This window comes from Pimephales promelas, chromosome 19 (assembly GCF_988280905.1).
Source record: "Pimephales promelas chromosome 19, fPimPro1.hap1.1, whole genome shotgun sequence".
Classification (NCBI taxonomy): Eukaryota; Metazoa; Chordata; class Actinopteri; order Cypriniformes; family Leuciscidae; genus Pimephales; species Pimephales promelas.
Window position 1 is genome coordinate 2,113,585 of NC_142787.1, and position 25,032 is coordinate 2,138,616.

Genomic DNA, 25,032 nt, shown 5'->3' on the forward strand with positions numbered 1-25,032 from the left:
GAAGGGGCTAGAGCCTCCATTTTTGCACTCAGGTCTAAGTCTCATGGCCCTCTATCAGAATTTGGGAAGATTGGAGAAACTTAATTTTTCGCCCAAAAAAAAAACGTAAGGGGTACCACTGTCGTTTTTTTTTCGAGCCGAATTTTTGAGTTTCGATATCTCAGCTCTGGAAGGGGCTAGAGCCTCCATTTTTGCACTCAGGTCTAAGTCTCATGGCCCTCTATCAGAATTTGGGAAAATTGGAGAAACTTAATTTTTCGCCCAAAAAAAAAAACGTAAGGGGTACCACTGTCGTTTTTTTTTCGGGCCTAATTTTTGAGTTTCGATATCTCAGCTCTGGAAGGGGCTAGAGCCTCCATTTTTGCACTCAGGTCTAAGTCTCATGGCCCTCTATCAGAATTTGGGAAGATTGGAGAAACTTAATTTTTCGCCCAAAAAAAAAATGTAAGGGGTACCACTGTCGTTTTTTTTTCGGGCCTAATTTTTGAGTTTTGATATCTCAGCTCTGGAAGGGGCTAGAACCTCCATTTTTGCACTCAGGTCTAAGTCTCATGGCCCTCTATCAGAATTTGGGAAGATTGGAGAAACTTAATTTTTCGCCCCAAAAAAAAAAAACGTAAGGGGTACCACTGTCATTTTTTTTCGGGCCGAATTTTTGAGTTTCGATATCTCAGCTCTGGAAGGGGCTAGAGCCTCCATTTTTGCACTCAGGTCTAAGTCTCATGGCCCTCTATCAGAATTTGGGAAGATTGGAGAAACTTAATTTTTCGCCCAAAAAAAAAAACGTAAGGGGTACCACTGTCGTTTTTTTTTTCGGGCCGAATTTTTGAGTTTCGATATCTCAGCTCTGGAAGGGGCTAGAGCCTCCATTTTTGCACTCAGGTCTAAGTCTCATGGCCCTCTATCAGAATTTGGGAAGATTGGAGAAACTTAATTTTTCGCCCAAAAAAAAAATGTAAGGGGTACCACTGTCGTTTTTTTTTCGGGCCTAATTTTTGAGTTTTGATATCTCAGCTCTGGAAGGGGCTAGAACCTCCATTTTTGCACTCAGGTCTAAGTCTCATGGCCCTCTATCAGAATTTGGGAAGATTGGAGAAACTTAATTTTTCGCCCCAAAAAAAAAAAACGTAAGGGGTACCACTGTCATTTTTTTTCGGGCCGAATTTTTGAGTTTCGATATCTCAGCTCTGGAAGGGGCTAGAGCCTCCATTTTTGCACTCAGGTCTAAGTCTCATGGCCCTCTATCAGAATTTGGGAAGATTGGAGAAACTTAATTTTTCGCCCAAAAAAAAAAACGTAAGGGGTACCACTGTCGTTTTTTTTTTCGGGCCGAATTTTTGAGTTTCGATATCTCAGCTCTGGAAGGGGCTAGAGCCTCCATTTTTGCACTCAGGTCTAAGTCTCATGGCCCTCTATCAGAATTTGGGAAGATTGGAGAAACTTAATTTTTCGCCCAAAAAAAAAAAACGTAAGGGGTACCACTGTCGTTTTTTTTTCGGGCCGAATTTTTGAGTTTCGATATCTCAGCTCTGGAAGGGGCTAGAGCCTCAATTTTTGCACTCAGGTCTAAGTCTCATGGCCCTCTATCAGAATTTGGGAAGATTGGAGAAACTTAATTTTTCGCCCAAAAAAAAAACGTAAGGGGTACCACTGTCGTTTTTTTTTTCGGGCCTAATTTTTGAGTTTCGATATCTCAGCTCTGGAAGGGGCTAGAGCCTCCATTTTTGCACTCAGGTCTAAGTCTCATGGCCCTCTATCAGAATTTGGGAAGATTGGAGAAACTTAATTTTTCGCCCAAAAAAAAAAACGTAAGGGGTACCACTGTCGTTTTTTTTTCGGGCCTAATTTTTGAGTTTCGATATCTCATCTCTGGAAGGGGCTAGAGCCTCCATTTTTTGCACTCAGGTCTAAGTCTCATGGCCCTCTATCAGAATTTGGGAAGATTGGAGAAACTTAATTTTTCGCCCAAAAAAAAAAACGTAAGGGGTACCACTGTCGTTTTTATTTCGGGCCTAATTTTTGAGTTTCGATATCTCAGCTCTGGAAGGGGCTAGAGCCTCCATTTTTGCACTCAGGTCTAAGTCTCATGGCCCTCTATCAGAATTTGGGAAGATTGGAGAAACTTAATTTTTCGCCCAAAAACAAAATGTAAGGGGTACCACTGTCGTTTTTTTTTCGGGCCTAATTTTTGAGTTTCGATATCTCAGCTCTGGAAGGGGCTAGAGCCTCCATTTTTGCACTCAGGTCTAAGTCTCATGGCCCTCTATCAGAATCCAGAGTTTTGGGAAGATTGGAGAAACTTAATTTTTCGCCCAAAAAAAAAAACGTAAGGGGTACCACTGTCGTTTTTTTTTCGGGCCGAATTTTTGAGTTTCGATATCTCAGCTCTGGAAGGGGCTAGAGCCTCCATTTTTGCACTCAGGTCTAAGTCTCATGGCCCTCTATCAGAATTTGGGAAGATTGGAGAAACTTAATTTTTCGCCCAAAAAAAAAAAACGTAAGGGGTACCACTGTCGTTTTTTTTTCGGGCCTAATTTTTGAATTCGATATCTCAGCTCTGGAAGGGGCTAGAGCCTCCATTTTTGCACTCAGGTCTAAGTCTCATGGCCCTCTATCAGAATCCAGAGTTTTGGGAAGATTGGAGAAACTTAATTTTTCGCCCAAAAAAAAAAAACGTAAGGGGTACCACTGTCGTTTTTTTTTCGGGCCGAATTTTTGAGTTTCGATATCTCAGCTCTGGAAGGGGCTAGAGCCTCCATTTTTGCACTCAGGTCTAAGTCTCATGGCCCTCTATCAGAATTTGGGAAGATTGGAGAAACTTAATTTTTCGCCCAAAAAAAAAAACGTAAGGGGTACCACTGTCGTTTTTTTTTCGGGCCGAATTTTTGAGTTTCGATATCTCAGCTCTGGAAGGGGCTAGAGCCTCCATTTTTGCACTCAGGTCTAAGTCTCATGGCCCTCTATCAGAATTTGGGAAGATTGGAGAAACTTAATTTTTCGCCCAAAAAAAAAAAACGTAAGGGGTACCACTGTCGTTTTTTTTTCGGGCCTAATTTTTGAGTTTCGATATCTCAGCTCTGGAAGGGGCTAGAGCCTCCATTTTTGCACTCAGGTCTAAGTCTCATGGCCCTCTATCAGAATTTGGGAAGATTGGAGAAACTTAATTTTTCGCCCCAAAAAAAAAAACGTAAGGGGTACCACTGTCGTTTTTTTTTCGGGCCGAATTTTTGAGTTTCGATATCTCAGCTCTGGAAGGGGCTAGAGCCTCCATTTTTGCACTCAGGTCTAAGTCTCATGGCCCTCTATCAGAATTTGGGAAGATTGGAGAAACTTAATTTTTCGCCCAAAAAAAAAAAACGTAAGGGGTACCACTGTCGTTTTTTTTTCGGGCCGAATTTTTGAGTTTCGATATCTCAGCTCTGGAAGGGGCTAGAGCCTCAATTTTTGCACTCAGGTCTAAGTCTCATGGCCCTCTATCAGAATTTGGGAAGATTGGAGAAACTTAATTTTTCGCCCAAAAAAAAAACGTAAGGGGTACCACTGTCGTTTTTTTTTTCGGGCCTAATTTTTGAGTTTCGATATCTCAGCTCTGGAAGGGGCTAGAGCCTCCATTTTTTCACTCAGGTCTAAGTCTCATGGCCCTCTATCAGAATTTGGGAAGATTGGAGAAACTTAATTTTTCGCCCCAAAAAAAAAACGTAAGGGGTACCACTGTCGTTTTTTTTTTCGGGCCTAATTTTTGAGTTTCGATATATCAGCTCTGGAAGGGGCTAGAGCCTCCATTTTTGCACTCAGGTCTAAGTCTCATGGCCCTCTATCAGAATCCAGAGTTTTGGGAAGATTGGAGAAACTTAATTTTTCGCCCAAAAAAAAAAAACGTAAGGGGTACCACTGTCGTTTTTTTTTCGGGCCGAATTTTTGAGTTTCGATATCTCAGCTCTGGAAGGGGCTAGAGCCTCCATTTTTGCACTCAGGTCTAAGTCTCATGGCCCTCTATCAGAATTTGGGAAGATTGGAGAAACTTAATTTTTCGCCCAAAAAAAAAAACGTAAGGGGTACCACTGTCGTTTTTTTTTCGGGCCGAATTTTTGAGTTTCGATATCTCAGCTCTGGAAGGGGCTAGAGCCTCCATTTTTGCACTCAGGTCTAAGTCTCATGGCCCTCTATCAGAATTTGGGAAGATTGGAGAAACTTAATTTTTCGCCCAAAAAAAAAAAACGTAAGGGGTACCACTGTCGTTTTTTTTTCGGGCCTAATTTTTGAGTTTCGATATCTCAGCTCTGGAAGGGGCTAGAGCCTCCATTTTTGCACTCAGGTCTAAGTCTCATGGCCCTCTATCAGAATTTGGGAAGATTGGAGAAACTTAATTTTTCGCCCCAAAAAAAAAAACGTAAGGGGTACCACTGTCGTTTTTTTTTCGGGCCGAATTTTTGAGTTTCGATATCTCAGCTCTGGAAGGGGCTAGAGCCTCCATTTTTGCACTCAGGTCTAAGTCTCATGGCCCTCTATCAGAATTTGGGAAGATTGGAGAAACTTAATTTTTCGCCCAAAAAAAAAAAACGTAAGGGGTACCACTGTCGTTTTTTTTTCGGGCCGAATTTTTGAGTTTCGATATCTCAGCTCTGGAAGGGGCTAGAGCCTCAATTTTTGCACTCAGGTCTAAGTCTCATGGCCCTCTATCAGAATTTGGGAAGATTGGAGAAACTTAATTTTTCGCCCAAAAAAAAAACGTAAGGGGTACCACTGTCGTTTTTTTTTTCGGGCCTAATTTTTGAGTTTCGATATCTCAGCTCTGGAAGGGGCTAGAGCCTCCATTTTTTCACTCAGGTCTAAGTCTCATGGCCCTCTATCAGAATTTGGGAAGATTGGAGAAACTTAATTTTTCGCCCCAAAAAAAAAACGTAAGGGGTACCACTGTCGTTTTTTTTTTCGGGCCTAATTTTTGAGTTTCGATATATCAGCTCTGGAAGGGGCTAGAGCCTCCATTTTTGCACTCAGGTCTAAGTCTCATGGCCCTCTATCAGAATTTGGGAAGATTGGAGAAACTTAATTTTTCGCCCAAAAAAAAAAAACGTAAGGGGTACCACTGTCGTTTTTATTTCGGGCCTAATTTTTGAGTTTCGATATCTCAGCTCTGGAAGGGGCTAGAGCCTCCATTTTTGCACTCAGGTCTAAGTCTCATGGCCCTCTATCAGAATTTGGGAAGATTGGAGAAACTTAATTTTTCGCCCAAAAAAAAAAAACGTAAGGGGTACCACTGTCGTTTTTTTTTCGGGCCGAATTTTTGAGTTTCTATATCTCAGCTCTGGAAGGGGCTAGAGCCTCCATTTTTGCACTCAGGTCTAAGTCTCATGGCCCTTTATCAGAATTTGGGAAGATTGGAGAAACTTAATTTTTCGCCCAAAAAAAAAAACGTAAGGGGTACCACTGTCGTTTTTTTTTCGGGCCGAATTTTTGAGTTTCGATATCTCAGCTCTGGAAGGGGCTAGAGCCTCCATTTTTGCACTCAGGTCTAAGTCTCATGGCCCTCTATCAGAATTTGGGAAGATTGGAGAAACTTAATTTTTCGCCCAAAAAAAAAAAACGTAAGGGGTACCACTGTCGTTTTTTTTTCGGGCCGGATTTTTGAGTTTCGATATCTCAGCTCTGGAAGGGGCTAGAGCCTCCATTTTTGCACTCAGGTCTAAGTCTCATGGCCCTCTATCAGAATTTGGGAAGATTGGAGAAACTTAATTTTTCGCCCAAAAAAAAAAACGTAAGGGGTACCACTGTCGTTTTTTTTTTCGGGCCTAATTTTTGAGTTTCGATATCTCAGCTCTGGAAGGGGCTAGAGCCTCCATTTTTGCACTCAGGTCTAAGTCTCATGGCCCTCTATCAGAATTTGGGAAGATTGGAGAAACTTAATTTTTCTCCCAAAAAAAAAAACGTAAGGGGTACCACTGTCGTTTTTTTTTCGGGCCGAATTTTTGAGTTTCGATATCTCAGCTCTGGAAGGGGCTAGAGCCTCCATTTTTGCACTCAGGTCTAAGTCTCATGGCCCTCTATCAGAATTTGGGAAGATTGGAGAAACTTAATTTTTCGCCCAAAAAAAAAAAAACGTAAGGGGTACCACTGTCGTTTTTTTTTCAGGGCCTAATTTTTGAGTTTCGATATCTCAGCTCTGGAAGGGGCTAGAGCCTCCATTTTTGCACTCAGGTCTAAGTCTCATGGCCCTCTATCAGAATCCAGAGTTTTGGAAAGATTGGAGAAACTTAATTTTTCGCCCAAAAAAAAAAAACGTAAGGGGTACCACTGTCGTTTTTTTTTCGGACCGAATTTTTCAGTTTCGATATCTCAGCTCTGGAAGGGGCTAGAGCCTCCATTTTTGCACTCAGGTCTAAGTCTCATGGCCCTCTATCAGAATTTGGGAAGATTGGAGAAACTTAATTTTTCGCCAAAAAAAAAACAAAAACGTAAGGGGTACCACTGTCGTTTTTTTTTCGGGCCTAATTTTTGAGTTTCGATATCTCAGCTCTGGAAGGGGCTAGAGCCTCCATTTTTGCACTCAGGTCTAAGTCTCATGGCCCTCTATCAGAATTTGGGAAGATTGGAGAAACTTAATTTTTCGCCCAAAAAAAAAAAACGTAAGGGGTACCACTGTCGTTTTTTTTTCGGGACGAATTTTTGAGTTTCGATATCTCAGCTCTGAAAGGGGCTAGAGCCTCCATTTTTGCACTCAGGTCTAAGTCTCATGGCCCTCTATCAGAATTTGGGAAGATTGGAGAAACTTAATTTTTCGCCCAAAAAAAAAAAACGTAAGGGGTACCACTGTCGTTTTTTTTTCGGGACGAATTTTTGAGTTTCGATATCTCAGCTCTGGAAGGGGCTAGAGCCTCCATTTTTGCACTCAGGTCTAAGTCTCATGGCCCTCTATCAGAATTTGGGAAGATTGGAGAAACTTAATTTTTCGCCCAAAAAAAAAAACGTAAGGGGTACCACTGTCGTTTTTTTTTCGGGCCTAATTTTTGAGTTTCGATATCTCAGCTCTGGAAGGGGCTAGAGCCTCCATTTTTGCACTCAGGTCTAAGTCTCATGGCCCTCTATCAGAATTTGGGAAGATTGGAGAAACTTAATTTTTCGCCCAAAAAAAAAACGTAAGGGGTACCACTGTCGTTTTTTTTTCAGGGCCTAATTTTTGAGTTTCGATATCTCAGCTCTGGAAGGGGCTAGAGCCTCCATTTTTGCACTCAGGTCTAAGTCTCATGGCCCTCTATCAGAATCCAGAGTTTTGGAAAGATTGGAGAAACTTAATTTTTTGCCCAAAAAAAAAAAACGTAAGGGGTACCACTGTCGGTTTTTTTTCGGGCCGAATTTTTCAGTTTCGATATCTCAGCTCTGGAAGGGGCTAGAGCCTCCATTTTTGCACTCAGGTCTAAGTCTCATGGCCCTCTATCAGAATTTGGGAAGATTGGAGAAACTTAATTTTTCGCCAAAAAAAAACAAAAAACGTAAGGGGTACCACTGTCGTTTTTTTTTCGGGCCTAATTTTTGAGTTTCGATATCTCAGCTCTGGAAGGGGCTAGAGCCTCCATTTTTGCACTCAGGTCTAAGTCTCATGGCCCTCTATCAGAATTTGGGAAGATTGGAGAAACTTAATTATTCGCCCAAAAAAAAAATGTAAGGGGTACCACTGTCGTTTTTTTTTCGGGCCTAATTTTTGAGTTTCGATATCTCAGCTCTGGAAGGGGCTAGAGCCTCCATTTTTGCACTCAGGTCTAAGTCTCATGGCCCTCTATCAGAATTTGGGAAGATTGGAGAAACTTAATTTTTCGCCCAAAAAAAAAAAACGTAAGGGGTACCACTGTCGTTTTTTTTTCGGGCCGAATTTTTGAGTTTCGATATCTCAGCTCTGGAAGGGGCTAGAGCCTCCATTTTTGCACTCAGGTCTAAGTCTCATGGCCCTCTATCAGAATTTGGGAAGATTGGAGAAACTTAATTTTTCGCCCAAAAAAAAAAAACGTAAGGGGCACTGTCGTTTTTTTTTCGGGCCGAATTTTTGAGTTTCGATATCTCAGCTCTGGAAGGGGCTAGAGCCTCAATTTTTGCACTCAGGTCTAAGTCTCATGGCCCTCTATCAGAATTTGGGAAGATTGGAGAAACTTAATTTTTCGCCCAAAAAAAAAACGTAAGGGGTACCACTGTCGTTTTTTTTTTCGGGCCTAATTTTTGAGTTTCGATATCTCAGCTCTGGAAGGGGCTAGAGCCTCCATTTTTGCACTCAGGTCTAAGTCTCATGGCCCTCTATCAGAATTTGGGAAGATTGGAGAAACTTAATTTTTCGCCCAAAAAAAAAAACGTGAGGGGTACCACTGTCGTTTTTTTTTCGGGCCTAATTTTTGAGTTTCGATATCTCATCTCTGGAAGGGGCTAGAGCCTCCATTTTTTGCACTCAGGTCTAAGTCTCATGGCCCTCTATCAGAATTTGGGAAGATTGGAGAAACTTAATTTTTCGCCCAAAAAAAAAAACGTAAGGGGTACCACTGTCGTTTTTATTTCGGGCCTAATTTTTGAGTTTCGATATCTCAGCTCTGGAAGGGGCTAGAGCCTCCATTTTTGCACTCAGGTCTAAGTCTCATGGCCCTCTATCAGAATTTGGGAAGATTGGAGAAACTTAATTTTTCGCCCAAAAAAAAATGTAAGGGGTACCACTGTCGTTTTTTTTTCGGGCCTAATTTTTGAGTTTCGATATCTCAGCTCTGGAAGGGGCTAGAGCCTCCATTTTTGCACTCAGGTCTAAGTCTCATGGCCCTCTATCAGAATCCAGAGTTTTGGGAAGATTGGAGAAACTTAATTTTTCGCCCAAAAAAAAAAACGTAAGGGGTACCACTGTCGTTTTTTTTTCGGGCCGAATTTTTGAGTTTCGATATCTCAGCTCTGGAAGGGGCTAGAGCCTCCATTTTTGCACTCAGGTCTAAGTCTCATGGCCCTCTATCAGAATTTGGGAAGATTGGAGAAACTTAATTTTTCGCCCAAAAAAAAAAAAACGTAAGGGGTACCACTGTCGTTTTTTTTTCGGGCCTAATTTTTGAGTTTCGATATCTCAGCTCTGGAAGGGGCTAGAGCCTCCATTTTTGCACTCAGGTCTAAGTCTCATGGCCCTCTATCAGAATCCAGAGTTTTGGGAAGATTGGAGAAACTTAATTTTTCGCCCAAAAAAAAAAAACGTAAGGGGTACCACTGTCGTTTTTTTTTCGGGCCGAATTTTTGAGTTTCGATATCTCAGCTCTGGAAGGGGCTAGAGCCTCCATTTTTGCACTCAGGTCTAAGTCTCATGGCCCTCTATCAGAATTTGGGAAGATTGGAGAAACTTAATTTTTCGCCCAAAAAAAAAAACGTAAGGGGTACCACTGTCGTTTTTTTTTCGGGCCGAATTTTTGAGTTTCGATATCTCAGCTCTGGAAGGGGCTAGAGCCTCCATTTTTGCACTCAGGTCTAAGTCTCATGGCCCTCTATCAGAATTTGGGAAGATTGGAGAAACTTAATTTTTCGCCCAAAAAAAAAAAACGTAAGGGGTACCACTGTCGTTTTTTTTTCGGGCCTAATTTTTGAGTTTCGATATCTCAGCTCTGGAAGGGGCTAGAGCCTCCATTTTTGCACTCAGGTCTAAGTCTCATGGCCCTCTATCAGAATTTGGGAAGATTGGAGAAACTTAATTTTTCGCCCCAAAAAAAAAAACGTAAGGGGTACCACTGTCGTTTTTTTTTCGGGCCGAATTTTTGAGTTTCGATATCTCAGCTCTGAAAGGGGCTAGAGCCTCCATTTTTGCACTCAGGTCTAAGTCTCATGGCCCTCTATCAGAATTTGGGAAGATTGGAGAAACTTAATTTTTCGCCCAAAAAAAAAAAACGTAAGGGGTACCACTGTCGTTTTTTTTTCGGGCCGAATTTTTGAGTTTCGATATCTCAGCTCTGGAAGGGGCTAGAGCCTCAATTTTTGCACTCAGGTCTAAGTCTCATGGCCCTCTATCAGAATTTGGGAAGATTGGAGAAACTTAATTTTTCGCCCAAAAAAAAAACGTAAGGGGTACCACTGTCGTTTTTTTTTTCGGGCCTAATTTTTGAGTTTCGATATCTCAGCTCTGGAAGGGGCTAGAGCCTCCATTTTTGCACTCAGGTCTAAGTCTCATGGCCCTCTATCAGAATTTGGGAAGATTGGAGAAACTTAATTTTTCGCCCAAAAAAAAAACGTAAGGGGTACCACTGTCGTTTTTTTTTCGGGCCTAATTTTTGAGTTTCGATATATCAGCTCTGGAAGGGGCTAGAGCCTCCATTTTTGCACTCAGGTCTAAGTCTCATGGCCCTCTATCAGAATTTGGGAAGATTGGAGAAACTTAATTTTTCGCCCAAAAAAAAAAAACGTAAGGGGTACCACTGTCGTTTTTATTTCGGGCCTAATTTTTGAGTTTCGATATCTCAGCTCTGGAAGGGGCTAGAGCCTCCATTTTTGCACTCAGGTCTAAGTCTCATGGCCCTCTATCAGAATTTGGGAAGATTGGAGAAACTTAATTTTTCGCCCAAAAAAAAATAAACGTAAGGGGTACCACTGTCGTTTTTTTTTTCGGGCCGAATTTTTGAGTTTCGATATCTCAGCTCTGGAAGGGGCTAGAGCCTCCATTTTTGCACTCAGGTCTAAGTCTCATGGCCCTCTATCAGAATTTGGGAAGATTGGAGAAACTTAATTTTTCGCCAAAAAAAAACAAAAAACGTAAGGGGTACCACTGTCGTTTTTTTTTCGGGCCTAATTTTTGAGTTTCGATATCTCAGCTCTGGAAGGGGCTAGAGCCTCCATTTTTGCACTCAGGTCTAAGTCTCATGGCCCTCTATCAGAATTTGGGAAGATTGGAGAAACTTAATTTTTCGCCCAAAAAAAAAATGTAAGGGGTACCACTGTCGTTTTTTTTTCGGGCCTAATTTTTGAGTTTCGATATCTCAGCTCTGGAAGGGGCTAGAGCCTCCATTTTTGCACTCAGGTCTAAGTCTCATGGCCCTCTATCAGAATCCAGAGTTTTGGGAAGATTGGAGAAACTTAATTTTTCGCCCAAAAAAAAAAACGTAAGGGGTACCACTGTCGTTTTTTTTTCGGGCCGAATTTTTGAGTTTCGATATCTCAGCTCTGGAAGGGGCTAGAACCTCCATTTTTGCACTCAGGTCTAAGTCTCATGGCCCTCTATCAGAATTTGGGAAGATTGGAGAAACTTAATTTTTCGCCCAAAAAAAAAAAACGTAAGGGGTACCACTGTCGTTTTTTTTTCGGGCCTAATTTTTGAGTTTCGATATCTCAGCTCTGGAAGGGGCTAGAGCCTCCATTTTTGCACTCAGGTCTAAGTCTCATGGCCCTCTATCAGAATCCAGAGTTTTGGGAAGATTGGAGAAACTTAATTTTTCGCCCAAAAAAAAAAAACGTAAGGGGTACCACTGTCGTTTTTTTTTCGGGCCGAATTTTTGAGTTTCGATATCTCAGCTCTGGAAGGGGCTAGAGCCTCCATTTTTGCACTCAGGTCTAAGTCTTATGGCCCTCTATCAGAATTTGGGAAGATTGGAGAAACTTAATTTTTCGCCCAAAAAAAAAAAACGTAAGGGGTACCACTGTCGTTTTTTTTTCGGGCCGAATTTTTGAGTTTCGATATCTCAGCTCTGGAAGGGGCTAGAGCCTCAATTTTTGCACTCAGGTCTAAGTCTCATGGCCCTCTATCAGAATTTGGGAAGATTGGAGAAACTTAATTTTTCGCCCAAAAAAAAAACGTAAGGGGTACCACTGTCGTTTTTTTTTCGGGCCTAATTTTTGAGTTTCGATATCTCAGCTCTGGAAGGGGCTAGAGCCTCCATTTTTGCACTCAGGTCTAAGTCTCATGGCCCTCTATCAGAATTTGGGAAGATTGGAGAAACTTAATTTTTCGCCCAAAAAAAAAAAACGTAAGGGGTACCACTGTCGTTTTTTTTTCGGGCCTAATTTTTGAGTTTCGATATCTCAGCTCTGGAAGGGGCTAGAGCCTCCATTTTTGCACTCAGGTCTAAGTCTCATGGCCCTCTATCAGAATTTGGGAAGATTGGAGAAACTTAATTTTTCGCCCAAAAAAAAAAACGTAAGGGGTACCACTGTCGTTTTTATTTCGGGCCTAATTTTTGAGTTTCGATATCTCAGCTCTGGAAGGGGCTAGAGCCTCCATTTTTGCACTCAGGTCTAAGTCTCATGGCCCTCTATCAGAATTTGGGAAGATTGGAGAAACTTAATTTTTCGCCCAAAAAAAAAAACGTAAGGGGTACCACTGTCGTTTTTTTTTCGGGCCGAATTTTTGAGTTTCGATATCTCAGCTCTGGAAGGGGCTAGAGCCTCCATTTTTGCACTCAGGTCTAAGTCTCATGGCCCTCTATCAGAATTTGGGAAGATTGGAGAAACTTAATTTTTCGCCCAAAAAAAAAAACGTAAGGGGTACCACTGTCGTTTTTTTTTCGGGCCGAATTTTTGAGTTTCGATATCTCAGCTCTGGAAGGGGCTAGAGCCTCCATTTTTGCACTCAGGTCTAAGTCTAATGGCCCTCTATCAGAATTTGGGAAGATTGGAGAAACTTAATTTTTCGCCCAAAAAAAAAAAACGTAAGGGGTACCACTGTCGTTTTTTTTTCGGGCCGGATTTTTGAGTTTCGATATCTCAGCTCTGGAAGGGGCTAGAGCCTCCATTTTTGCACTCAGGTCTAAGTCTCATGGCCCTCTATCAGAATTTGGGAAGATTGGAGAAACTTAATTTTTCTCCCAAAAAAAAAAACGTAAGGGGTACCACTGTCGTTTTTTTTTCGGCCCGAATTTTTGAGTTTCGATATCTCAGCTCTGGAAGGGGCTAGAGCCTCCATTTTTGCACTCAGGTCTAAGTCTCATGGCCCTCTATCAGAATTTGGGAAGATTGGAGAAACTTAATTTTTCGCCCAAAAAAAAAAACGTAAGGGGTACCACTGTCGTTTTTTTTTCAGGGCCTAATTTTTGAGTTTCGATATCTCAGTTCTGGAAGGGGTTAGAGCCTCCATTTTTGCACTCAGGTCTAAGTCTCATGGCCCTCTATCAGAATCCAGAGTTTTGGAAAGATTGGAGAAACTTAATTTTTCGCCCAAAAAAAAAAAACGTAAGGGGTACCACTGTCGTTTTTTTTTCGGACCGAATTTTTCAGTTTCGATATCTCAGCTCTGGAAGGGGCTAGAGCCTCCATTTTTGCACTCAGGTCTAAGTCTCATGGCCCTCTATCAGAATTTGGGAAGATTGGAGAAACTTAATTTTTCGCCAAAAAAAAAAAAACGTAAGGGGTACCACTGTCGTTTTTTTTTCAGGGCCTAATTTTTGAGTTTCGATATCTCAGTTCTGGAAGGGGTTAGAGCCTCCATTTTTGCACTCAGGTCTAAGTCTCATGGCCCTCTATCAGAATCCAGAGTTTTGGAAAGATTGGAGAAACTTAATTTTTCGCCCAAAAAAAAAAAACGTAAGGGGTACCACTGTCGTTTTTTTTTCGGACCGAATTTTTCAGTTTCGATATCTCAGCTCTGGAAGGGGCTAGAGCCTCCATTTTTGCACTCAGGTCTAAGTCTCATGGCCCTCTATCAGAATTTGGGAAGATTGGAGAAACTTAATTTTTCGCCCAAAAAAAAAAAACGTAAGGGGTACCACTGTCGTTTTTTTTTCGGGCCTAATTTTTGAGTTTCGATATCTCAGCTCTGGAAGGGGCTAGAGCCTCCATTTTTGCACTCAGGTCTAAGTCTCATGGCCCTCTATCAGAATCCAGAGTTTTGGGAAGATTGGAGAAACTTAATTTTTCGCCCAAAAAAAAAAAACGTAAGGGGTACCACTGTCGTTTTTTTTTCGGGCCGAATTTTTGAGTTTCGATATCTCAGCTCTGGAAGGGGCTAGAGCCTCCATTTTTGCACTCAGGTCTAAGTCTCATGGCCCTCTATCAGAATTTGGGAAGATTGGAGAAACTTAATTTTTCGCCCCAAAAAAAAACGTAAGGGGTACCACTGTCGTTTTTTTTTCGGGCCGAATTTTTGAGTTTCGATATCTCAGCTCTGGAAGGGGCTAGAGCCTCCATTTTTGCACTCAGGTCTAAGTCTCATGGCCCTCTATCAGAATTTGGGAAGATTGGAGAAACTTAATTTTTCGCCCAAAAAAAAAAAACGTAAGGGGTACCACTGTCGTTTTTTTTTCGGGCCTAATTTTTGAGTTTCGATACCTCAGCTCTGGAAGGGGCTAGAGCCTCCATTTTTGCACTCAGGTCTAAGTCTCATGGCCCTCTATCAGAATTTGGGAAGATTGGAGAAACTTAATTTTTCGCCCAAAAAAAAAAACGTAAGGGGTACCACTGTCGTTTTTTTTTCGAGCCGAATTTTTGAGTTTCGATATCTCAGCTCTGGAAGGGGCTAGAGCCTCCATTTTTGCACTCAGGTCTAAGTCTCATGGCCCTCTATCAGAATTTGGGAAGATTGGAGAAACTTAATTTTTCGCCCAAAAAAAAAAAACGTAAGGGGTACCACTGTCGTTTTTTTTTCGGGCCTAATTTTTGAGTTTCGATATCTCAGCTCTGGAAGGGGCTAGAGCCTCCATTTTTGCACTCAGGTCTAAGTCTCATGGCCCTCTATCAGAATCCAGAGTTTTGGGAAGATTGGAGAAACTTAATTTTTCGCCCAAAAAAAAAAAAACGTAAGGGGTACCACTGTCGTTTTTTTTTCGGGCCGAATTTTTGAGTTTCGATATCTCAGCTCTGGAAGGGGCTAGAGCCTCCATTTTTGCACTCAGGTCTAAGTCTCATGGCCCTCTATCAGAATTTGGGAAGATTGGAGAAACTTAATTTTTCGCCCAAAAAAAAAAAACGTAAGGGGTACCACTGTCGTTTTTTTTTCGGGCCGAATTTTTGAGTTTCGATATCTCAGCTCTGGAAGGGGCTAGAGCCTCCATTTTTGCACTCAGGTCTAAGTCTCATGGCCCTCTATCAGAATTTGGGAAGATTGGAGAAACTTAATTTTTCGCCCAAAAAAAAAATGTAAGGGGTACCACTGTCGTTTTTTTTTCGGGCCTAATTTTTGAGTTTCGATATCTCAGCTCTGGAAGGGGCTAGAGCCTCCATTTTTGCACTCAGGTCTAAGTCTCATGGCCCTCTATCAGAATTTGGGAAGATTGGAGAAACTTAATTTTTCGCCCAAAAAAAAAATGTAAGGGGTACCACTGTCGTTTTTTTTTCGGGCCTAATTTTTGAGTTTCGATATCTCAGCTCTGGAAGGGGCTAGAGCCTCCATTTTTGCACTCAGGTCTAAGTCTCATGGCCCTCTATCAGAATTTGGGAAGATTGGAGAAACTTAATTTTTCGCCCAAAAAAAAAAAACGTAAGGGGTACCACTGTCGTTTTTTTTTCGGGCCTAATTTTTGAGTTTCGATATCTCAGCTCTGGAAGGGGCTAGAGCCTCCATTTTTGCACTCAGGTCTAAGTCTCATGGCCCTCTATCAGAATCCAGAGTTTTGGGAAGATTGGAGAAACTTAATTTTTCGCCCAAAAAAAAAAAACGTAAGGGGTACCACTGTCGTTTTTTTTTCGGGCCGAATTTTTGAGTTTCGATATCTCAGCTCTGGAAGGGGCTAGAGCCTCCATTTTTGCACTCAGGTCTAAGTCTCATGGCCCTCTATCAGAATTTGGGAAGATTGGAGAAACTTAATTTTTCGCCCAAAAAAAAAAAACGTAAGGGGTACCACTGTCGTTTTTTTTTCGGGCCTAATTTTTGAGTTTCGATATCTCAGCTCTGGAAGGGGCTAGAGCCTCCATTTTTGCACTCAGGTCTAAGTCTCATGGCCCTCTATCAGAATTTGGGAAGATTGGAGAAACTTAATTTTTCGCCCAAAAAAAAAAAAAACGTAAGGGGTACCACTGTCGTTTTTTTTTCGGGCCGAATTTTTGAGTTTCGATATCTCAGCTCTGGAAGGGGCTAGAGCCTCCATTTTTGCACTCAGGTCTAAGTCTCATGGCCCTCTATCAGAATTTGGGAAGATTGGAGAAACTTAATTTTTCGCCCAAAAAAAAAACCGTAAGGGGTACCACTGTCGTTTTTTTTTCGGGCCGAATTTTTGAGTTTCGATATCTCAGCTCTGGAAGGGGCTAGAGCCTCCATTTTTGCACTCAGGTCTAAGTCTCATGGCCCTCTATCAGAATTTGGGAAGATTGGAGAAACTTAATTTTTCGCCCAAAAAAAAAAAACGTAAGGGGTACCACTGTCGTTTTTTTTTCGGGCCGGATTTTTGAGTTTCGATATCTCAGCTCTGGAAGGGGCTAGAGCCTCCATTTTTGCACTCAGGTCTAAGTCTCATGGCCCTCTATCAGAATTTGGGAAGATTGGAGAAACTTAATTTTTCTCCCAAAAAAAAAAACGTAAGGGGTACCACTGTCGTTTTTTTTTCGGCCCGAATTTTTGAGTTTCGATATCTCAGCTCTGGAAGGGGCTAGAGCCTCCATTTTTGCACTCAGGTCTAAGTCTCATGGCCCTCTATCAGAATTTGGGAAGATTGGAGAAACTTAATTTTTCGCCCAAAAAAAAAAACGTAAGGGGTACCACTGTCGTTTTTTTTTCAGGGCCTAATTTTTGAGTTTCGATATCTCAGTTCTGGAAGGGGCTAGAGCCTCCATTTTTGCACTCAGGTCTAAGTCTCATGGCCCTCTATCAGAATCCAGAGTTTTGGAAAGATTGGAGAAACTTAATTTTTCGCCCAAAAAAAAAAAACGTAAGGGGTACCACTGTCGTTTTTTTTTCGGACCGAATTTTTCAGTTTCGATATCTCAGCTCTGGAAGGGGCTAGAGCCTCCATTTTTGCACTCAGGTCTAAGTCTCATGGCCCTCTATCAGAATTTGGGAAGATTGGAGAAACTTAATTTTTCGCCAAAAAAAAACAAAAAAACGTAAGGGGTACCACTGTCGTTTTTTTTTCGGGCCTAATTTTTGAGTTTCGATATCTCAGCTCTGGAAGGGGCTAGAGCCTCCATTTTTGCACTCAGGTCTAAGTCTCATGGCCCTCTATCAGAATTTGGGAAGATTGGAGAAACTTAATTTTTCGCCCAAAAAAAAAAAACGTAAGGGGTACCACTGTCGTTTTTTTTTCGGGACGAATTTTTGAGTTTCGATATCTCAGCTCTGGAAGGGGCTAGAGCCTCCATTTTTGCACTCAGGTCTAAGTCTCATGGCCCTCTATCAGAATTTGGGAAGATTGGAGAAACTTAATTTTTTGCCCAAAAAAAAAAAAACGTAAGGGGTACCACTGTCGTTTTTTTTCGGGACGAATTTTTGAGTTTCGATATCTCAGCTCTGGAAGGGGCTAGAGCCTCCATTTTTGCACTCAGGTCTAAGTCTCATGGCCCTCTATCAGAATTTGGGAAGATTGGAGAAACTTAATTTTTCGCCCAAAAAAAAAACGTAAGGGGTACCACTGTCGTTTTTTTTTCGGGCCTAATTTTTGAGTTTCGATATCTCAGCTCTGGAAGGGGCTAGAGCCTCCATTTTTGCACTCAGGTCTAAGTCTCATGGCCCTCTATCAGAATTTGGGAAGATTGGAGAAACTTAATTTTTCGCCCAAAAAAAAAAACGTAAGGGGTACCACTGTCGTTTTTTTTTCAGGGCCTAATTTTTGAGTTTCGATATCTCAGCTCTGGAAGGGGCTAGAGCCTCCATTTTTGCACTCAGGTCTAAGTCTCATGGCCCTCTATCAGAATCCAGAGTTTTGGAAAGATTGGAGAAACTTAATTTTTTGCCCAAAAAAAAAAAACGTAAGGGGTACCACTGTCGTTTTTTTTTTCGGGCCGAATTTTTCAGTTTCGATATCTCAGCTCTGGAAGGGGCTAGAGCCTCCATTTTTGCACTCAGGTCTAAGTCTCATGGCCCTCTATCAGAATTTGGGAAGATTGGAGAAACTTAATTTTTCGCCAAAAAAAAACAAAAAACGTAAGGGGTACCACTGTCGTTTTTTTTTCAGGCCTAATTTTTGAGTTTCGATATCTCAGCTCTGGAAGGGGCTAGAGCCTCCATTTTTGCACTCAGGTCTAAGTCTCATGGCCCTCTATCAGAATTTGGGAAGATTGGAGAAACTTAATTTTTCGCCCAAAAAAAAAATGTAAGGGGTACCACTGTCGTTTTTTTTTCGGGCCTAATTTTTGAGTTTCGATATCTCAGCTCTGGAAGGGGCTAGAGCCTCCATTTTTGCACTCAGGTCTAAGTCTCATGGCCCTCTATCAGAATCCAGAGTTTTGGGAAGATTGGAGAAACTTAATTTTTCGCCCAAAAAAAAAAACGTAAGGGGTACCACTGTCGTTTTTTTTTCGGGCCGAATTTTTGAGTTTCGATATCTCAGCTCTGGAAGGGGCTAGAGCCTCCATTTTTGCACTCAGGTCTAAGTCTCATGGCCCTCTATCAGAATTTGGGAAGATTGGAGAAACTTAATTTTTCGCCCAAAAAAAAAAAACGTAAGGGGTACCACTGTCGTTTTTTTTTCGGGCCTAATTTTTGAGTTTCGATATCTCAGCTCTGGAAGGGGCTAGAGCCTCCATTTTTGCACTCAGGTCTAAGTCTCATGGCCCTCTATCAGAATCCAGAGTTTTGGGAAGATTGGAGAAACTTAATTTTTCGCCCAAAAAAAAAAAACGTAAGGGGTACCACTGTCGTTTTTTTTTCGGGCCGAATTTTTGAGTTTCGATATCTCAGCTCTGGAAGGGGCTAGAGCCTCCATTTTTGCACTCAGGTCTAAGTCTCATGGCCCTCTATCAGAATTTGGGAAGATTGGAGAAACTTAATTTTTCGCCCAAAAAAAAAAACGTAAGGGGTACCACTGTCGTTTTTTTTTCGGGCCGAATTTTTGAGTTTCGATATCTCAGCTCTGGAAGGGGCTAGAGCCTCCATTTTTGCACTCAGGTCTAAGTCTCATGGCCCTCTATCAGAATTTGGGAAGATTGGAGAAACTTAATTTTTCGCCCAAAAAAAAAAAACGTAAGGGGTACCACTGTCGTTTTTTTTTCGGGCCTAATTTTTGAGTTTCGATATCTCAGCTCTGGAAGGGGCTAGAGCCTCCATTTTTGCACTCAGGTCTAAGTCTCATGGCCCTCTATCAGAATTTGGGAAGATTGGAGAAACTTAATTTTTCGCCCAAAAAAAAAAACGTAAGGGGTACCACTGTCGTTTTTTTTTCGAGCCGAATTTTTGAGTTTCGATATCTCAGCTCTGGAAGGGGCTAGAGCCTCCATTTTTGCACTCAGGTCTAAGTCTCATGGCCCTCTATCAGAATTTGGGAAGATTGGAGAAACTTAATTTTTCGCCCAAAAAAAAAAAACGTAAGGGGTACCACTGTCGTTTTTTTTTCGGGCCTAATTTTTGAGTTTCGATATCTCAGCTCTGGAAGGGGCTAGAGCCTCCATTTTTGCACTCAGGTCTAAGTCTCATGGCCCTCTATCAGAATCCAGAGTTTTGGGAAGATTGGAGAAACTTAATTTTTCGCCCAAAAAAAAAAAACGTAAGGGGTACCACTGTCGTTTTTTTTTCGGGCCGAATTTTTGAGTTTCGATATCTCAGCTCTGGAAGGGGCTAGAGCCTCCATTTTTGCACTCAGGTCTAAGTCTCATGGCCCTCTATCAGAATTTGGGAAGATTGGAGAAACTTAATTTTTCGCCCAAAAAAAAACCGTAAGGGGTACCACTGTCGTTTTTTTTTCGGGCCTAATTTTTGAGTTTCGATATCTCAGCTCTGGAAGGGGCTAGAGCCTCCATTTTTGCACTCAGGTCTAAGTCTCATGGCCCTCTATCAGAATCCAGAGTTTTGGGAAGATTGGAGAAACTTAATTTTTCGCCCAAAAAAAAAAAACGTAAGGGGTACCACTGTCGTTTTTTTTTCGGGCCGAATTTTTGAGTTTCGATATCTCAGCTCTGGAAGGGGCTAGAGCCTCCATTTTTGCACTCAGGTCTAAGTCTCATGGCCCTCTATCAGAATTTGGGAAGATTGGAGAAACTTAATTTTTCGCCCAAAAAAAAAAACGTAAGGGGTACCACTGTCGTTTTTTTTTCGGGCCGAATTTTTGAGTTTCGATATCTCAGCTCTGGAAGGGGCTAGAGCCTCCATTTTTGCACTCAGGTCTAAGTCTCATGGCCCTCTATCAGAATTTGGGAAGATTGGAGAAACTTAATTTTTCGCCCAAAAAAAAAAAACGTAAGGGGTACCACTGTCGTTTTTTTTTCGGGCCGGATTTTTGAGTTTCGATATCTCAGCTCTGGAAGGGGCTAGAGCCTCCATTTTTGCACTCAGGTCTAAGTCTCATGGCCCTCTATCAGAATTTGGGAAGATTGGAGAAACTTAATTTTTCTCCCAAAAAAAAAAACGTAAGGGGTACCACTGTCGTTTTTTTTTCGGCCCGAATTTTTGAGTTTCGATATCTCAGCTCTGGAAGGGGCTAGAGCCTCCATTTTTGCACTCAGGTCTAAGTCTCATGGCCCTCTATCAGAATTTGGGAAGATTGGAGAAACTTAATTTTTCGCCCAAAAAAAAAAACGTAAGGGGTACCACTGTCGTTTTTTTTTCAGGGCCTAATTTTTGAGTTTCGATATCTCAGTTCTGGAAGGGGCTAGAGCCTCCATTTTTGCACTCAGGTCTAAGTCTCATGGCCCTCTATCAGAATCCAGAGTTTTGGAAAGATTGGAGAAACTTAATTTTTCGCCCAAAAAAAAAAAACGTAAGGGGTACCACTGTCGTTTTTTTTTCGGACCGAATTTTTCAGTTTCGATATCTCAGCTCTGGAAGGGGCTAGAGCCTCCATTTTTGCACTCAGGTCTAAGTCTCATGGCCCTCTATCAGAATTTGGGAAGATTGGAGAAACTTAATTTTTCGCCCAAAAAAAAAAAACGTAAGGGGTACCACTGTCGTTTTTTTTTCGGACCGAATTTTTCAGTTTCGATATCTCAGCTCTGGAAGGGGCTAGAGCCTCCATTTTTGCACTCAGGTCTAAGTCTCATGGCCCTCTATCAGAATTTGGGAAGATTGGAGAAACTTAATTTTTCGCCAAAAAAAAACAAAAAAACGTAAGGGGTACCACTGTCGTTTTTTTTTCGGGCCTAATTTTTGAGTTTCGATATCTCAGCTCTGGAAGGGGCTAGAGCCTCCATTTTTGCACTCAGGTCTAAGTCTCATGGCCCTCTATCAGAATTTGGGAAGATTGGAGAAACTTAATTTTTCGCCCAAAAAAAAAAAACGTAAGGGGTACCACTGTCGTTTTTTTTTCGGGACGAATTTTTGAGTTTCGATATCTCAGCTCTGGAAGGGGCTAGAGCCTCCATTTTTGCACTCAGGTCTAAGTCTCATGGCCCTCTATCAGAATTTGGGAAGATTGGAGAAACTTAATTTTTTGCCCAAAAAAAAAAAAACGTAAGGGGTACCACTGTCGTTTTTTTTCGGGACGAATTTTTGAGTTTCGATATCTCAGCTCTGGAAGGGGCTAGAGCCTCCATTTTTGCACTCAGGTCTAAGTCTCATGGCCCTCTATCAGAATTTGGGAAGATTGGAGAAACTTAATTTTTCGCCCAAAAAAAAAACGTAAGGGGTACCACTGTCGTTTTTTTTTCGGGCCTAATTTTTGAGTTTCGATATCTCAGCTCTGGAAGGGGCTAGAGCCTCCATTTTTGCACTCAGGTCTAAGTCTCATGGCCCTCTATCAGAATTTGGGAAGATTGGAGAAACTTAATTTTTCGCCCAAAAAAAAAAACGTAAGGGGTACCACTGTCGTTTTTTTTTCAGGGCCTAATTTTTGAGTTTCGATATCTCAGCTCTGGAAGGGGCTAGAGCCTCCATTTTTGCACTCAGGTCTAAGTCTCATGGCCCTCTATCAGAATCCAGAGTTTTGGAAAGATTGGAGAAACTTAATTTTTTGCCCAAAAAAAAAAAACGTAAGGGGTACCACTGTCGTTTTTTTTTTCGGGCCGAATTTTTCAGTTTCGATATCTCAGCTCTGGAAGGGGCTAGAGCCTCCATTTTTGCACTCAGGTCTAAGTCTCATGGCCCTCTATCAGAATTTGGGAAGATTGGAGAAACTTAATTTTTCGCCAAAAAAAAACAAAAAACGTAAGGGGTACCACTGTCGTTTTTTTTTCAGGCCTAATTTTTGAGTTTCGATATCTCAGCTCTGGAAGGGGCTAGAGCCTCCATTTTTGCACTCAGGTCTAAGTCTCATGGCCCTCTATCAGAATTTGGGAAGATTGGAGAAACTTAATTTTTCGCCCAAAAAAAAAATGTAAGGGGTACCACTGTCGTTTTTTTTTCGGGCCTAATTTTTGAGTTTCGATATCTCAGCTCTGGAAGGGGCTAGAGCCTCCATTTTTGCACTCAGGTCTAAGTCTCATGGCCCTCTATCAGAATCCAGAGTTTTGGGAAGATTGGAGAAACTTAATTTTTCGCCCAAAAAAAAAAACGTAAGGGGTACCACTGTCGTTTTTTTTTCGGGCCGAATTTTTGAGTTTCGATATCTCAGCTCTGGAAGGGGCTAGAGCCTCCATTTTTGCACTCAGGTCTAAGTCTCATGGCCCTCTATCAGAATTTGGGAAGATTGGAGAAACTTAATTTTTCGCCCAAAAAAAAAAAACGTAAGGGGTACCACTGTCGTTTTTTTTTCGGGCCTAATTTTTGAGTTTCGATATCTCAGCTCTGGAAGGGGCTAGAGCCTCCATTTTTGCACTCAGGTCTAAGTCTCATGGCCCTCTATCAGAATCCAGAGTTTTGGGAAGATTGGAGAAACTTAATTTTTCGCCCAAAAAAAAAAAACGTAAGGGGTACCACTGTCGTTTTTTTTTCGGGCCGAATTTTTGAGTTTCGATATCTCAGCTCTGGAAGGGGCTAGAGCCTCCATTTTTGCACTCAGGTCTAAGTCTCATGGCCCTCTATCAGAATTTGGGAAGATTGGAGAAACTTAATTTTTCGCCCAAAAAAAAAAACGTAAGGGGTACCACTGTCGTTTTTTTTTCGGGCCGAATTTTTGAGTTTCGATATCTCAGCTCTGGAAGGGGCTAGAGCCTCCATTTTTGCACTCAGGTCTAAGTCTCATGGCCCTCTATCAGAATTTGGGAAGATTGGAGAAACTTAATTTTTCGCCCAAAAAAAAAAAACGTAAGGGGTACCACTGTCGTTTTTTTTTCGGGCCTAATTTTTGAGTTTCGATATCTCAGCTCTGGAAGGGGCTAGAGCCTCCATTTTTGCACTCAGGTCTAAGTCTCATGGCCCTCTATCAGAATTTGGGAAGATTGGAGAAACTTAATTTTTCGCCCAAAAAAAAAAACGTAAGGGGTACCACTGTCGTTTTTTTTTCGAGCCGAATTTTTGAGTTTCGATATCTCAGCTCTGGAAGGGGCTAGAGCCTCCATTTTTGCACTCAGGTCTAAGTCTCATGGCCCTCTATCAGAATTTGGGAAGATTGGAGAAACTTAATTTTTCGCCCAAAAAAAAAAAACGTAAGGGGTACCACTGTCGTTTTTTTTTCGGGCCTAATTTTTGAGTTTCGATATCTCAGCTCTGGAAGGGGCTAGAGCCTCCATTTTTGCACTCAGGTCTAAGTCTCATGGCCCTCTATCAGAATCCAGAGTTTTGGGAAGATTGGAGAAACTTAATTTTTCGCCCAAAAAAAAAAAACGTAAGGGGTACCACTGTCGTTTTTTTTTCGGGCCGAATTTTTGAGTTTCGATATCTCAGCTCTGGAAGGGGCTAGAGCCTCCATTTTTGCACTCAGGTCTAAGTCTCATGGCCCTCTATCAGAATTTGGGAAGATTGGAGAAACTTAATTTTTCGCCCAAAAAAAAACCGTAAGGGGTACCACTGTCGTTTTTTTTTCGGGCCTAATTTTTGAGTTTCGATATCTCAGCTCTGGAAGGGGCTAGAGCCTCCATTTTTGCACTCAGGTCTAAGTCTCATGGCCCTCTATCAGAATCCAGAGTTTTGGGAAGATTGGAGAAACTTAATTTTTCGCCCAAAAAAAAAAAACGTAAGGGGTACCACTGTCGTTTTTTTTTCGGGCCGAATTTTTGAGTTTCGATATCTCAGCTCTGGAAGGGGCTAGAGCCTCCATTTTTGCACTCAGGTCTAAGTCTCATGGCCCTCTATCAGAATTTGGGAAGATTGGAGAAACTTAATTTTTCGCCCAAAAAAAAAACGTAAGGGGTACCACTGTCGTTTTTTTTTCGGGCCTAATTTTTGAGTTTCGATATCTCCGCTCTGGAAGGGGCTAGAGCCTCCATTTTTGCACTCAGGTCTAAGTCTCATGGCCCTCTATCAGAATTTGGGAAGATTGGAGAAACTTAATTTTTCGCCCCAAAAAAAAAAACGTAAGGGGTACCACTGTCGTTTTTTTTTCGGGCCTAATTTTTGAGTTTCGATATCTCAGCTCTGGAAGGGGCTAGAGCCTCCATTTTTGCACTCAGGTCTAAGTCTCATGGCCCTCTATCAGAATTTGGGAAGATTGGAGAAACTTAATTTTTCGCCCAAAAAAAAAATGTAAGGGGTACCACTGTCGTTTTTTTTTCGGGCCTAATTTTTGAGTTTCGATATCTCAGCTCTGGAAGGGGCTAGAGCCTCCATTTTTGCACTCAGGTCTAAGTCTCATGGCCCTCTATCAGAATCCAGAGTTTTGGGAAGATTGGAGAAACTTAATTTTTCGCCCAAAAAAAAAAACGTAAGGGGTACCACTGTCGTTTTTTTTTCGGGCCGAATTTTTGAGTTTCGATATCTCAGCTCTGGAAGGGGCTAGAGCCTCCATTTTTGCACTCAGGTCTAAGTCTCATGGCCCTCTATCAGAATTTGGGAAGATTGGAGAAACTTAATTTTTCGCCCAAAAAAAAAAAAAACGTAAGGGGTACCACTGTCGTTTTTTTTTCGGGCCTAATTTTTGAGTTTCGATATCTCAGCTCTGGAAGGGGCTAGAGCCTCCATTTTTGCACTCAGGTCTAAGTCTCATGGCCCTCTATCAGAATTTG

General features: G+C 41.7%; 1 protein-coding gene across 2 annotated transcripts in view; it reads right to left on the reverse strand.

Moving 5' to 3' along the window:
* The window catches only part of septin8a (septin 8a), a 231,581-nt gene that overhangs the window by 139,340 nt on the left and 67,209 nt on the right, over positions 1 to 25,032 (reverse strand). The window lies entirely within an intron of this gene.